We start from the raw sequence: 15,878 nt of genomic DNA on the forward strand, positions 1-15,878 counted from the left end.
AGTACAGCATATGGTACTGAGTGTGGTAATCCGAGTAGTGTGGTAATGTAGGCGCAGAAGAAAGAGAAAGTCAGAGTAAGTAGTAGCAAGTCAGAGCAAGTGGTAGAAAGTCAGAGAGAGACAGAGAAAAGGGTTTTGGATTCAACAAGAAAGGTTATTTCTTCTTTCCCTTCATTATTTTTCCTATAATGAAGAGATGGCAACCATCATGCTGCAAACCAAAGAAATCATGCAGGCCTTAAACCTATTCTTTTACTATTGCTAGCTTAGCATAACAACTCCAGAAAATTCCCCTTTGTTCACAATTATGCAAAATGTGCAAAACTAAACTGGTTTCAAGATCCTGTTGTACCCAAAAGATACCTTAAAAGTTGCCCTTTTATGAGTCAATAGAAAAGCCTATGGGAAAGCTTAGGCTCTTTGTCTGAGAAATAGGACAACTAGAAACATCAATGATAAGAGAAAACAAGGGTTCTTGGTTCATATAACATCAAAGAGTGTAATGCTGACATCTTCCAATGGGGATTTTGGACAACCCCAAAGGGCTGTGGGAACAGGGAAAATCTCCACCTTTTGTATGATTGATTGATGATGTGGGCATTTTGGGGTGTATTCTTTGCTGCCATTTTGATGTAGCTTGTCATTAATACTATAAAAGTGAGAACACACCGCCATTTTAAGTGTGGCTCCCCTGATTATTGTCTGTGCCCTCTACAGCTCAAATGGAATCAAAGACTCTCTGATTCTTATTCTGTAATCGGGCTTGAGCTTCTTTGAGCCATTACTTTATTTTAGAATCTCGCTTACTCCGCTTGTAAATCAGCAATCCCGTGGTGCATTAAATGCTACTCCCTTCTTGGTCCTAGCATGTTAAGAATACATGGCCTTCACCTTCAGGCTGGGCTAAATTCTGGAGGATTCCCCACCCCCCCCTTTGGTTTTATCAGAGGCTTTCCTGCAGCTCTCACATCGGAGCTCCCTCCTGCTGAAGCTGGTAGAGCAGTGGTGGCGAACCTATGGCACGGGTGCCAGAGGGGGCACTCAGAGCCTTCTCTGTGGGCACGTGCAAACAGAATGCCCTCCCCCCTCCCATCTAGGCTGGCCTGGGCCGTTGGGCTCGATTATTAGCATTAAACCTAAGACCTAGTTTTGGGGAAGCAGTGTACGTAGCCCTGTTAAGCGCTGTTAAACCCCACTGATTTTCATGCGAAGAACTAAAGCACGATCCTTTACCTGGGAGTAAGCTCAGTTGCTGGCAATGGGGCTTGCTTCTGAGGAAACCCTCCTAGGGTCGTGATTCACCCGTTGGAAGAGTTGCACGGTTGCGTTAAAGCAAAGCCACCGACTACCACCAAGCTTACTCCCAAGTAACGCACACCTCGGAGCCAACCACTTTTTCTAAACTAATACCTCAGTATTCAGGTTAAATTGCCATGTTGACACGTTGCGATAAATAAATGGGTTTGGAGTTGCAATTTGGGCACTCGGTCCCAAAAAGGTTCGCCATCACTGTGGTAGAGAGACCTCCCTTGTCTGGGTTGGCCCCATTTTGCTGCTATTATCTCTGTGGGAGTCAGCCAGTTCGTTTACTATTAAAAGTTCTAAAAAGGAGACATTTAACCTTTCCAAAGGCTCTTAGGAAGAGAAAGACTGCAGCCCTGAGGACGAACCTGAGGTGATGAGGGAGAGGTGGACAGTTGAAAGTGACAGTTGCTGGTCTGAAAGCAACTGTTAACCTCTGGAGACTGTTACGTGAGGGGAAATTTTTCAATTTAATTACCAGAACTTTACACATTTGTGAGGGGGGGAAAGGGAAGTTTGTGAAGGGGAAACATGTTTCTAGAAGAGGTTAAACAATTGCCTTGCTACCAGGGCAAATGCCAATAAAAATTGGCACAGGATAGCAAAGGGAAGAAAATGGATGATATAAACCGATAGTTGTGGCTGAGGTACAAGAGTTTTAGCTCTTAACGTTTCATCCCCATCAATGGCTGGCCTTCAGCAATACAGTGAATTACAGAAACTGAACATAAACTGAGAGAAATCTATGAGCAAAGCGAAATCAATAAGCAAGCCGCTTTTCATAACCCCAAAAAGAACAAAAATGATGATAAAGCAAAATATTTCAAATTCACTTCAACCCAGGACAGTAAGAAGAAGAAGAGAAGAAGAGTTTGGATTTATATCCCCCCTTTCTCTCCTGTAGGAGACTCAAAGGGGCTGACAATCTCCTTGCCCTCACAAACAAACACCCCTGTGGAGGTGGGAGTGGGGCTGAGAGAGCCCGAGTGTGAGTTACAGGTGTCTCACCAAAGTGACAGAAAGGAGGAAAACGAAAACTGAGGGAAAAACTTGGGGGACACAACTCTTGGAGGGGACACACACAATAATTTGAGGGGACACACTCTGAGGGTCACCAACAATTGAGGGGGCACACAACTTGAGGACACACAATTTGAGGCACACACCCTTGAGGGGACACACAACAATTTGGGGGGACACAATTTGAGGGGGACACACAATAATTTGGAGGGGGACACACCTGAGGTGACACACAATAACTGAGGGGACACAACTGAGGGGGGACAACACAATAATTTGAGGGGTGGGTCACCAACCTCTGAGGGACACAAATCAATTTGAGGCACACAATCTGAGGGGACACACACACACCTGAGAGGGGACACAATTGGAGGGGACACACACCTGAGGCACACAATTTGGAGGGGACACAATAATTTGAGTGGGGGACTCCACACCCCTGAGGGGACACACACAACGGAGGGGGGACACAACTGAGGGACACAAGGACTGAGTGGGGACACAATTTGGAGGCACACACAACAATTTGAGGGGTGGCCACAATTTGAGGGGACACACAACAATGGAGGGGACACAACCTGAGGGGACACACAACAATTTGAGGCACACTTGAGTGTGGACACACACAATTTGAGGGGACACAATTCTGAGTGGGACACACACACCTAGGAGTGGGGACACACTGAGGGACAACAACACTCTGAGGGGACAATTTGAGGGACACACAATAACTTGAGTGGGACACAACTCTGAGGGGACACACAATAATTTGAGTGGTGGGACACAACTTGAGTGGCACACAACAATAATTTGAGGGGACACAATCTGAGGGACACAACACAATGGAGGGGGACACAACCTGAGGACACACACACTTTTGAGGGGGGACACAACCTGAGGGGACACACACAATTTGAGGAAACATAACTTGAGGGGACACACAATAACTGGAAACACAACGGAGGGGACACACACTGGAGGACACACAACTTGGAGGGACACACAATTTGAGGTGACACAATTTGAGGGGACACACACACTTGAGGAAATAACGGAGGGGACACACACACGGAGGGACACACAATGGCACACACACACGGAGGGGGGACACAACGGAGGGAGACACACACACGAGGGGACACAACGGAGTGGACACACACACAATGGAGGGCCACACACACGGAGGGGACACAATGGAGGGGACACACACACACGGAGGGGGACACAAATGGAGGGGGACACACACACGGAGGGGGGACAAATGGGACACACAATAATGGAGGGGGACAATGGAGGGGGGGGGGGACACACAATGAAAATACAATGGGACACACAATGGAGGGGACACAATGGAGGGACACACATAATAAAATACACAATGGGACATAATGGGGGGGACACACGGATGGGACACAATAATGGAGGGGGACAATGGAGGGACATACAATAATGGGGGGACACAAAGGAGGGACAATAATGGAGGGGGGACACACGGAGTGGGGGACACACACAATAATGGGGGAATAATGGGGGAATACAATAATGGGACATAACGGAGGGGGACACACACAATGGAGGGGAATGGGGGGACAATGGAATAATGGGGGACATAATGGGAACACAACACGGAGGGGGGACATAATGGAGGGGGGGACAATAATGGGGGACAATGGAGGGGGAATGGAGGGGGACAATGGGGGACACACACAAATGGGGGACATAATGGAGGGGGACACATACACGGAGGGGGGACAATGGAGGGGGATAATAATGGAGGGGGAATACAATGGAGGGGGGACACACAATAATGGGGGGGGGGGGGGGGGGGGGGGGACATAATGGGGACATGGAAGAGGGGGGACACGGAGGGGGGAAGGAGGGGGAATGGAGGGGGGGATAATAATGGAGGGGGACAATGGTGGAGAATAATGGGGACATAATGGAGACATAATAATGGAGGGGGAATGGGACATAAATGGAGGGGGCCATATAATAATGGAGGGGGGGGACAATGGAGGGGGACATAATGGAGGGGGGGGATAATAATGGGGGACATAATGGAGGGGGAATAAGGGGAATGGAAATAATGGGGGGAATAATGGGGGACAATGGGGGACATAATGGAGGGGGGACATAATGGAGTGGGGACATAATGGGGGAATGGAAGAATGGGGGGGGGGGGGGGGGGGGGGGGGGGGAATAATGGTGGGGGACCAATAACAATCGGAGGGGACACAACCCCTGGAGGGGACACACAACACCCCTGAGTGGGACACAACGGAGTGGACACACACACTGAGGAACACAACGGAGGGGACACACACACGGAGTGGGGACACAACGGAGTGGGACACACAACGGAGGGACCCGACAACGGAGGGGACACACACAACGGAGGGGACACACACGGAGGGGACACAACGGGGACACACGGAGGTGGGGACACACGGGACACAATGGGACACAACGGAGGGACACACACAATGGAGGGACACAACGGAGGGACGGAGGACAACGGAGTGGGACACACACACCGAGGACACACACCAGGGACACAACGGAGGGACACACACACACGGAGTGGGGACACAATAACGGAGGGGAACACAACGGAGGGACACACACACGGAGGGGACACAACGGAGTGGACACACACGGACACAACAGGGACACGACACACCGGAGGGACACCCGGAGGACACACACGGAGGGAAATCACAATGGAGTGGACACACACACACTGAGTGGACACAACGGAGTGGACACACACACCGGAGGGACACAACGGGGACACACACACGGGGACACACAACGGAGGGGACACAACACACGGAGGGGACACACCGGAGGGGACACAACACCCGGAGGGGACACACAATGGGACACACACACGGAGGGGACACAACGGAGGGACACACACACGAGTGGGGACACACACACGGAGGGGACACACACGGAGTGGGGACACACACAACGGAGGACACGAGGGACACACACACGGAGGGACACACAATAACGGAGTGGACAACGAGGGACACACACACCTGGGGACAACGGAGGGGACACACAACGGAGGGGGGACACAACGGAGTGGAGACACACAACAACGGAGGGGACACACCCCAGTGGACACACACACCCGGAGGGGACACAACGGAGGGACACACACACGGACGGGGACACACAACGGAGGGGACACACACACCGGAGGGGACACAACGGAGTGGACACACACACGGAGGGGGACATAACGGAATGGACACACACACGGGGACAACGGAGGGACACACGGAGGGACACACCTGGAGGGGACACACACACGGAGGGACACACACACAACAACGGAGTGGACAACGGAGGGGACACACAACACACGGGACAGTGGGACACACACGGAGGGGACACACGGAGGGCCACAATGGGGGACACACACACAACGGAGGGGGACATACAACGGAGGGACACAACGGGGACACACAACAACGGAGGGGGACACAATGGAGGGGACACATAATAATGGAAATGGACACACAACACGGAGGGGACACAACGGAGGGGACACACAATAACGGAGGGGGACACAACGGAGGGGACACACACACCTGGAGGGGACACACCTGGAGGGGACACACACACGGAGGCCAATGGGACACACACACCTTGAGGGACACATGGAGTGGACACACAATAACGGAGGGAATGGGACACACACACGGAGGGGGGACACAACGGAGGGGAAACACACACTTGAACACAACGGAGGGACACACACGGAGGGGACACACCTGAGGGGGGGACACACACACGTGGACACAACGGGGACACACAATAACGGAGGGGGGACACAATGGGACACACAACACGGAGGGACAACGGAGTGGGGACACACACAATGGACGGGGACAATAATGGAGTGAGACACAATAACGGAGGGGGACAACGGAGGGGGGACACAATAACGGAGGGGGACACAATGGAGGGACACACACATAACGGAGGGGACACAATTTGAATGGGGGACACACAATAACGGAGGGGGACACAACTTGAGTGGACACACAATAATGGAGGGACACAACGGAGGGGGACACACAATAATTTGGAGGGGGAAACAAGAATTTGGAGGGGGACACACAATAACGTGGAACACAATTTGAGGGGGACACACAAGAACGGAGGGGGGACACAATTTGAGGTGGACACAATAATGGAGGGGGGGACACATTTGAGGGGGAGACACACACACGGAGGGGGACACAATGGGGGACACAATAATTTGGAGGGGGGACAAGAATGGAGGGGGACACACAATAAACGGAGGGGACACAATGGAGTGGACACACAAAAGGAGGGGGGACAATGGAGGGGGACAACAATAACGGAGGGGGGACAATGGGGGACATGAATACATGGAGGGGGACACAATGGGGGACAATGGAATGGGGACACAATAATAATGGAGGGATAATGGAGGGGGGACACAATAACGGAGGGGGGACAATGGAGGGGGGACACAATAATTTGGAGGGGACAATTTGGTGGACACACAACGGAGGGGGACACAATTTGAGGGGGACACACAATGGGGGACAAATGGAGGGGGACACACATAATGGAGGGGGAATGGAGGGGAAGAATAATGGAGGGGGGACACAATGGAGTGGGGGGACACACAATAATGGAGGGACAATGGAGGGGGGACATGAATAATGGAGGGGGACACAATGGGGGACACACATAATGGAGGGGGGACACAATGGAGGGGACACACAATAATGGGACAATGAGGGGGACAATAATGGAGGGACACAATGGGAATGGAGGGGGACATGGAGGGGGACACAATAATGGAGTGGGGGACAATAATGGAGGGGGGGACACAATAATGGAGGGGACAATGGAGGGGGACATAATGGAGGGGGGAATAATGGGACACAATAATGGGGGACATAATGGAGGGGGACACAATAATGGAGGGGACACAAATGGAGGGGGGACAATGGACAATTTGGAGGGGGGGGACAATGGAATGGAGGGGGACAATGGAGTGGACAATAATGGACAATGGGGGAATGAAGAATGGGACAATAATGGAGGGACACACACAATGGGGGACACAGAATAATGGGGACAATGGAATGGGGACAATGGAGGGGGAAGGACACATAATGGAGGGGGAATCAATGGAGGGGGACACAAGGAGGGGGGACAATGGAGGGGGACACAAGAATGGAGGGGAACATGGACAAGGGGGACAATGGAGGGGAATGGAGGGGGAATAATGGGGGACAATGGAGGGGGGGACATAATGGAATGGACACAATGGAGGGGGACACAATAATGGGGGAATGGGGGACACAATAATGGAGGGGGGACAATGGAGGGGGACATGAAGAATGGAATGGAATGGAATAATAATGGGGGACAATAATGGGGGACATGGAAGAATGGGGACACAATGGGGGGGGGGGGGGGGGACAATAATGGGGGGGGGACATGGAGGGGGACAATGGATGGGGGAATAATGGACAATTTAGGGACAATAATGGGACAATGGAGGGGGGACAATAATTTGGGGGGGGACATGGAGGGGGACAAATCTGAGGGGACAATCAATGGACACACAATAATGGAAGGAATAATGGAGGGACACATGGAGGGGACACACCCGGAGGGGACACACACACCCGGAGGGACACACAACGGAGATAATGGGACACATGGAGGGGGGACACAATAATGGAGGGGGACACAATGGAATGGGGGGGGGGGGGGGGGGGGGGGGGGGGGGACACATGGAGGGGGGGACAATAATGGAGGGGGACACACATGGAGGGACACAATGGAGGGGGAATGGGGGATCACACACACCTGGAGGGACACACCAACAATTTTGAGGGGACACAACTTGAGTGGAGACACACACACCTGAGGACACAACGGAGGGACACAACAACGGAGTGGGGACACACAACACGGGACACACCGGAGTGGACACACAACACCCCGGAGGGGACACAACGGAACACACACGGAGGGACAACAACGGAGGGACACACACACCCGGAGGGGACACAACCGAGGACACACACAACGGAGGGGACACAACGGAGTGGACACACAATAACGGAGGGACACACGGAGGGGACACAACACACCCCGGAGGGACACACAACGGAGGGACACACACAACGGAGGGGACACAACGGAGGGACACACAACACCCGGAGGGGACACAACGGAGGGACACACAACAACGGAGTGGGACACACCGGAGGGACACACCAATAACGGAGGGAACACACCCGGAGGGACACACACCAATAACGGAGGAATACACGGAGGGACACACACACGGAGTGGGACACAACGGAGTGGACACACAACGGAGGGACACACCCGGAGGGGACACACAATAACGGAGGGACACAACGGAGTGGAGACACACAATAACGGATGGGACACAACGGAGGGACACACACAACGGAGGGGACACACCGGAGGGGACACACAACACCCGGAGGGGACACACAACGGAGGACACACACACAACGGGACACAAGGGGACACACACACCCGGAGGGGACACACGGAGGGGACACACAATAACGGAGGGGACACAACGGAGTGGACACACACACCCCTGAGGGGACACACCGGAGGGGACACACAACAACGGAGGGACACAACGGAGGGGACACACACACAAGGAGGGACACACACAATGGGACACACACACGGAATAACGAGGACACACACACACGGAGGGGACACAACGGAGGGACACACACACCCCGGAGGGGACACAACGGAGGGGACACACACACGGAGGGGACACAACGGGGACACACACAACGGAGGGGAAACACAACGGAGGGGGGGACACACAACACGGAGTGGGGACACAACGGAGGGACACACACAACGGAGGGGACACAACGGAGTGGGGACACACACAACGGGAGGGGACACAACGGAGTGGACACACAATGGGACAATGGAGGGACACACAATAACGGAGGGACACAACGGAGGGGACACATACACACGGAGGGGGGAATAACGTGGAGACACACACACGGAGGGACACAATGGAGTGGGGACACACACACGGAGTGGGGACACAACGGAGTGGGGACACACAACAACGGAGGGACACACGAGGGGACACACACACGGAGGGGACAATAACGGAGGGGACACACAATAACGGACACAACGAGGGGACACACAACAACGGAGGGGGACACAACGTGGACACACACGGAGGGGGACACACCTGGAGGGGGACACACAATGGAGGGACACAACGAGGGACACACACACCGGAGGGGGACACAATGGAGGGACACACACAATAATGGAGGGGGGACACAATGGAGGGGACAACACAATAATGGAGGGGACACACACACAACAATGGAGGGGGGACACACGGAGGGGACACACAATGGAGGGGGGACAATGGAGTGGGGGACACACAATGGAAGGAAGAATGGGACACACACGGAATGGGACACACAATAACGGAGGGGGGACAATGGAGGGGGGACACACACCCCATACATAATGGAGGGGGGGACACACCCCACACACAACGGAGTGGACACACACACACGGAGGGGGGACAATGGAGGGACACACAATGGAGGGGGACACAATGGACACACACGGAGGGACACACCATGGAGGGGACAATAATGGAATGGAGGGACACACACCACGGAGGGGACAATAATGGAGGGGACACACACAGAATGGACAATAACTGGAGGGACACACATAACGGAGGGGGGACACAATGGAGTGGGACACACATACCCCATGGGGGGACATGGAGGTGGGGACACACAATGGACACAATGGGGACACACAACGGAATGGACATAATGGACAATGGGACACACAATAATGGGACACAATGGAGGGGGGGACACACACACACCCCAGGAGGACACACACACCCCAGGGACACAACGGAGGGGGGGACACACAATAATTTGAGGGGGGGACACAACATGGGAGGGACACACACATGGAGGGGGGACAATGGAGGGGGACACACATAATTGTGGGGGACAATGGGGGACACACACACTTGTGGACAATGGGGGGGATTGAAGACAATAATAATGGAGGGGGGACATAATGGAGGGGGGGACACACACACTTAGGGGGACAATGGACACACAATGGAGGGGGACACACACAATGGGGGGAGACACAATGGAGGGGGACATAATAATGGGGGACACACAATAATGGAGGGGACAATGGGACACACTTAAGGAATGGAGGGGGGGGGGGGGGGGGGACAATGGAGGGGACAAGGACAATAATGGAGGATGGAAGGAATGGAGGGAAGGAGGGGACAATGGAGGGGAGACACAACAATGGGGGACAGAATGGAGGGGGGACACAATAATGGAGGGGGGACAATGGAGGGGACACACAATAACGGAGGGGGGGACAATGGAGGTGGACACACACACGGAGGGGGAATGGAGTGGGGAGAATAATGGAGGGGGGAATGGACACACAATAATTTGGAGGGGACACAATGGAGGGACACACAATAATGGAGGGAATGGGGGACACACAATAATGGAGGGGGACAATAATGGAGTGGGGGACACACACACGGAGGGGGGGGAATAATGGAGGGGGACACACATGGAGTGGGGGACACACAATAATGGAATAATGGAGGGGGGGACACATAATAATGGAATGGAGGGGGGACACAATAATAATGGAGGGGGGACAATGGAAGGAATGGGACATACATGGAGGGGACAATAATAATAATGGAGTGGGGGACAATAATGGAATGGAGGGGGACAATGGAGGGGACACACAGTGGACAATGGAGGGGGACACAATGGAGGGGGGACAATAACAATGGAGGGGGACACACAATGGTGGGGACATAATGGGGGGGGGACACAATGGAATGGAGGGGGGACAAGTGGAATAACAATGGAAGGGGGGACAATAATGGAACGGGGGGACACACATAATTTGGAGGGGGAATGGAGGGGACAATAATTTGGAGGGAAGGGGGAAGGAATAATGGAGGGGGGACACATGGAGGGGGACACACAATAATGGAGGGGGGACAATGGAGGGGGACACACATGGAGGGGGAAATGAATGGAATAATGGAGGGGGACACAATGGACAATAAATGGGGGACACACGTGGAGGGGACAATGGAGGGGACAATGGAGGGAGACATAATGGGACAATGGAGGGACAATAATGGAGGGGGGGACAATGGAGGGGGACACACTTGGGGACACAAGGGGGGGACAATGGAGGGGGGACAATGGAGGGGGGGAATGGAGGGGGGACACAATGGAAGGGGGGGAATGGAGGGGGGACAATGGGAATGGAGGGGGACAAATGGACACAAGGAATGGAGGGGGGGAAGAATGGAGGGGGGACACAATGGAGGGGGACAATGGAATGGAATGGACATAACGGAGGGGGGACAACAATGGAGGGGACAATAATGAGGGACCACCACAACAATCTGGAGGGGACGACAATCGGAGGGACACACACACCTGGAGGGACACAACGGGGACACAACGGAACAACGGAGTGGGGACACACAACAACGGAATCGAGGACACACAACACCCGGAGTGGACACAACGGAGGGACACAACACAACGGAGGGACACAACGGAGTGGGACACAGACACACACGGAGGGACACACACACGGAGGGACACAACGGGACACACACACGGAGTGGAACAACAACGAGGGACACACAACACCCCGGAGGGACACAACTGAGTGGCCACACACAACGGAGGGACACAACGGAGGGACACACAACGGAGGGACACACACACGGAGGGACACAACGGAGGGACACACACACCCTGAGGGACACAACGGAGGGACACACACACCCGGAGGGGACAACAACCGGAGGGGACACACACACGGCAGGGACACACGGAGGGACACACAACCCCGGAGGGACACAACGGAGGGACACACAATAACGGAGGGACAACAACAACGGAGGGGACACACACACGGAGGGACACAACGGAGGGACACACACGGAGGGGACACAACGGAGTGGACACACACACCGGAGGGACACGACGGGACACACACAACCGGGACACAACAACGGAGGGACACACACACGGAGGGGACACACGGACAACGGGGACACACACACGGAGGGGACACAACGGAGGGACACACACACAACGGAGTGACACACGACCCGGGACACAATTGGAGTGGGGACACAACACACGGAGGGACACAACGGAGGGGACACACAACACCCCAGTGGGGACACAACAACGGAGTGGACACAACGGAGGGGACACACGGAGGGGACACAACAACGGAGGGGACACACCGGAGGGACACACACAACAGTGGACACAACTCGGAGGGGACACACACACCCCAGGGACAACAACGGAGGGGACACACACACAGGGACACAACGGAGTGGACAACGGACACACCAACAGGGACACAACGGAGGGACACACACACACAACGGAGGGGACACACACACAGGGACACAACGGAGGGACACACACCCCAGGGACACAACGGAGGGACACACACACCCCGGAGGGACACAACGGAGGGACACACACCACGGAGGGACACACCCCGGAGGGACACACACACACGGAGTGGGACACACCGGAGGGACACACACACACGGAGTGGGGACACACCGGAGTGGGGACACACAACACGGAGGGGACACACAACGGACCCGAACGGGACACAACACCCCAGGGACACAACGAGGGACACACACCACGGAGGGACACACCCCGGAGTGGACAACACAACACCCCTGTGGACACAACCCGAGGGACACACACACAATGGAGGGACACACCAACGGGACACAACGGAGTGGACACACCACGGAGGGACACACCGGAGGGACACACACACCCCAGGGACACACGGAGGGACACACACCAGGGGACACACCGGAGGGGGGACACACAACACCGGAGTGGGACAACAACGGAGGGAGAACACACACCATGGAGGGGACAACAACGGAGGGACACACAACACACGTGAGGGACACAACGGAGGGGGACAACACCGGAGGGGACAACGGAGGGGACAATGACAACAACGGAGGGACACACACGGAAGGACACACAATTTGAGGGGACACACACAACTTGGAGGGGGACACACAGAACGGAGGGACACACACAATAACGGAGGGACACAATGGGACACACAACACCCCAGGGACACACGGAGGTGGACACACACACCATGGGACACAATGGGACACACACACCAGGGACACAACGGAGGGGGACACACACAATGGAGGGGGACACACACAATGGAGTGGACACACATGGATGGGGGACACAATGGACACACACACGGAGGGGGACACACACAATTTAGGGGACACAATGGAGGGGGACACACACACAGGGGACACAATGGAGGGGACACACACACAATGGAGGGGGACACACAATACCATGGGGGACAACGGAGGTGGACACAATAATAATGGGGGACACAATGGAGGGACACACACACGAAAATAATGGGACACACACACGGAGGGGGGGACACAATGGAGGGGACACACAATAACGGATGGGGGACACAATGGAGGACACACAATAATTTGGAGGGGGGGACACAATGGTGGACACAATAATGGAGGGGGGACAATGGAATGGGGGACACACACACGGAGGGGGGACAATAATGGAGTGGGGGACACACAATAATGGGGGAAGGAATGGAGGGGACACACAATGGAGGGGGACACAATAACGGGGGGGACCAACACGGAGGGGGAACACAATGGAGGGGGACACACGGAGGGGGATAATGGAGGGGGGGGGGGGGGACACACGGAGGGGGACAATGGAGGGACAATAATGGACACAGGGACACACACACACGGGGACATAATAATGGAGGGGACATAATGGAGGGGGACACACAAGGGGACAATGGACACACACACAGGGGACAATGGGACACACACAATGGGGACAATGGAGGGGGACACAATGGGGGACAATGGGACAACATGGAATGGAGGGGGAATGGAATGGAGTGGACACAATGGAAGGGGGACATAATAATGGAGGGGGGAATGGAGGGGGACACAAATAATGGAGGGGGATAATAATAATAATGGAATGGAGGGGACAGAATAATGGAGTGGGGGACATGAAGAATGGAGGGGGAATAATGGGGACACATGGAATGGAGGGACAATAATGAGGGGGGACAATGGACACAATGGGACAATGGAGGGGGCACACAATGGAGGGGGACAATAATAATGGGGGACAATGGAGGGACAATGGGACAATGGAGGGGGGGACAATAATGGAGGGGGGACAATGGAGGGGGACACACAATGGAGGGGGGGACAATGGAGGTGGACACACAATGGAATGGAGGGGGGGACAATAATGGAGGGGGGAATGGACACAATAATGGAGGGGAATGGAGGGGGACAATGGAGGGGGGACACAAGAATGGAGGGGGGGAAGGAATGGGACACACAATAATGGAATAATGGAGGGGAATGGGACACAATGGAGGGGGAATGGAGGGGACACAATAATGGAGGGGACAATAATGGAGGGGGGACAATGGAGGGGGGACACAATGGGGACAATGGAGGGGGACAATGGAGGGGAATGGAGGGGGGACAACCCATGTGGACAACAACTCCCCAGGACACAACGGAGGGACCACAACACACCAGGGACACACACACCCCAGGGACACAACGGAGGGACACACACACCCCGGAGGGACACACCCGAGGGACACACAACACCTGGAGGGGACACAACGGAGGGACACAACGGAGGGACACACCGGAGGGACACACACACCCCAGGGACACGCCAACGGAGTGGGACACACACACGGAGGGGGACACAACGGAGGGGACACACACACGGAGGGGACACAATGGAGGGGACACACACGGAGTGGGGACACAACGGAGTGGGACACACACACCAGGGACAACGGAGTGGACACACACACGGAGGGGGGACAACGGAGGACACACACACCCCAGGGACACACCGAGGACACACACACCCCAGGGACACACACGGAGGGGACACACACCCCAGGGACACAACGAGGGACACACACCCCAGGGACACAACGTGGACACACACACCCCAGGGACACAACGGAGGGACACACAACAACGGAGGGACACAACGAGGGACACACAACAGGGACACAACGGAGGGACACACAATAATGGGACACACGGAGGGACACACACACGGAGGGACACAACGGAGGGACACACACACCAGGGACACAACGAGTGGGGACACACAATAACGGAGGGGACACACGGAGTGGGACACACACACGGGGACACACACACGGAGGGACACACACACGGAGTGGGGACACAACGGAGTGGGACACACACCCCACACAACGGAGTGGACAACACACAGGGGACACAATGGGACACACACCCCAGGGACACAACGGAGGGGACACACACA

This window comes from Sphaerodactylus townsendi, linkage group LG05, assembly GCF_021028975.2.
Source record: "Sphaerodactylus townsendi isolate TG3544 linkage group LG05, MPM_Stown_v2.3, whole genome shotgun sequence".
Lineage (NCBI taxonomy): Eukaryota > Metazoa > Chordata > Lepidosauria > Squamata > Sphaerodactylidae > Sphaerodactylus > Sphaerodactylus townsendi.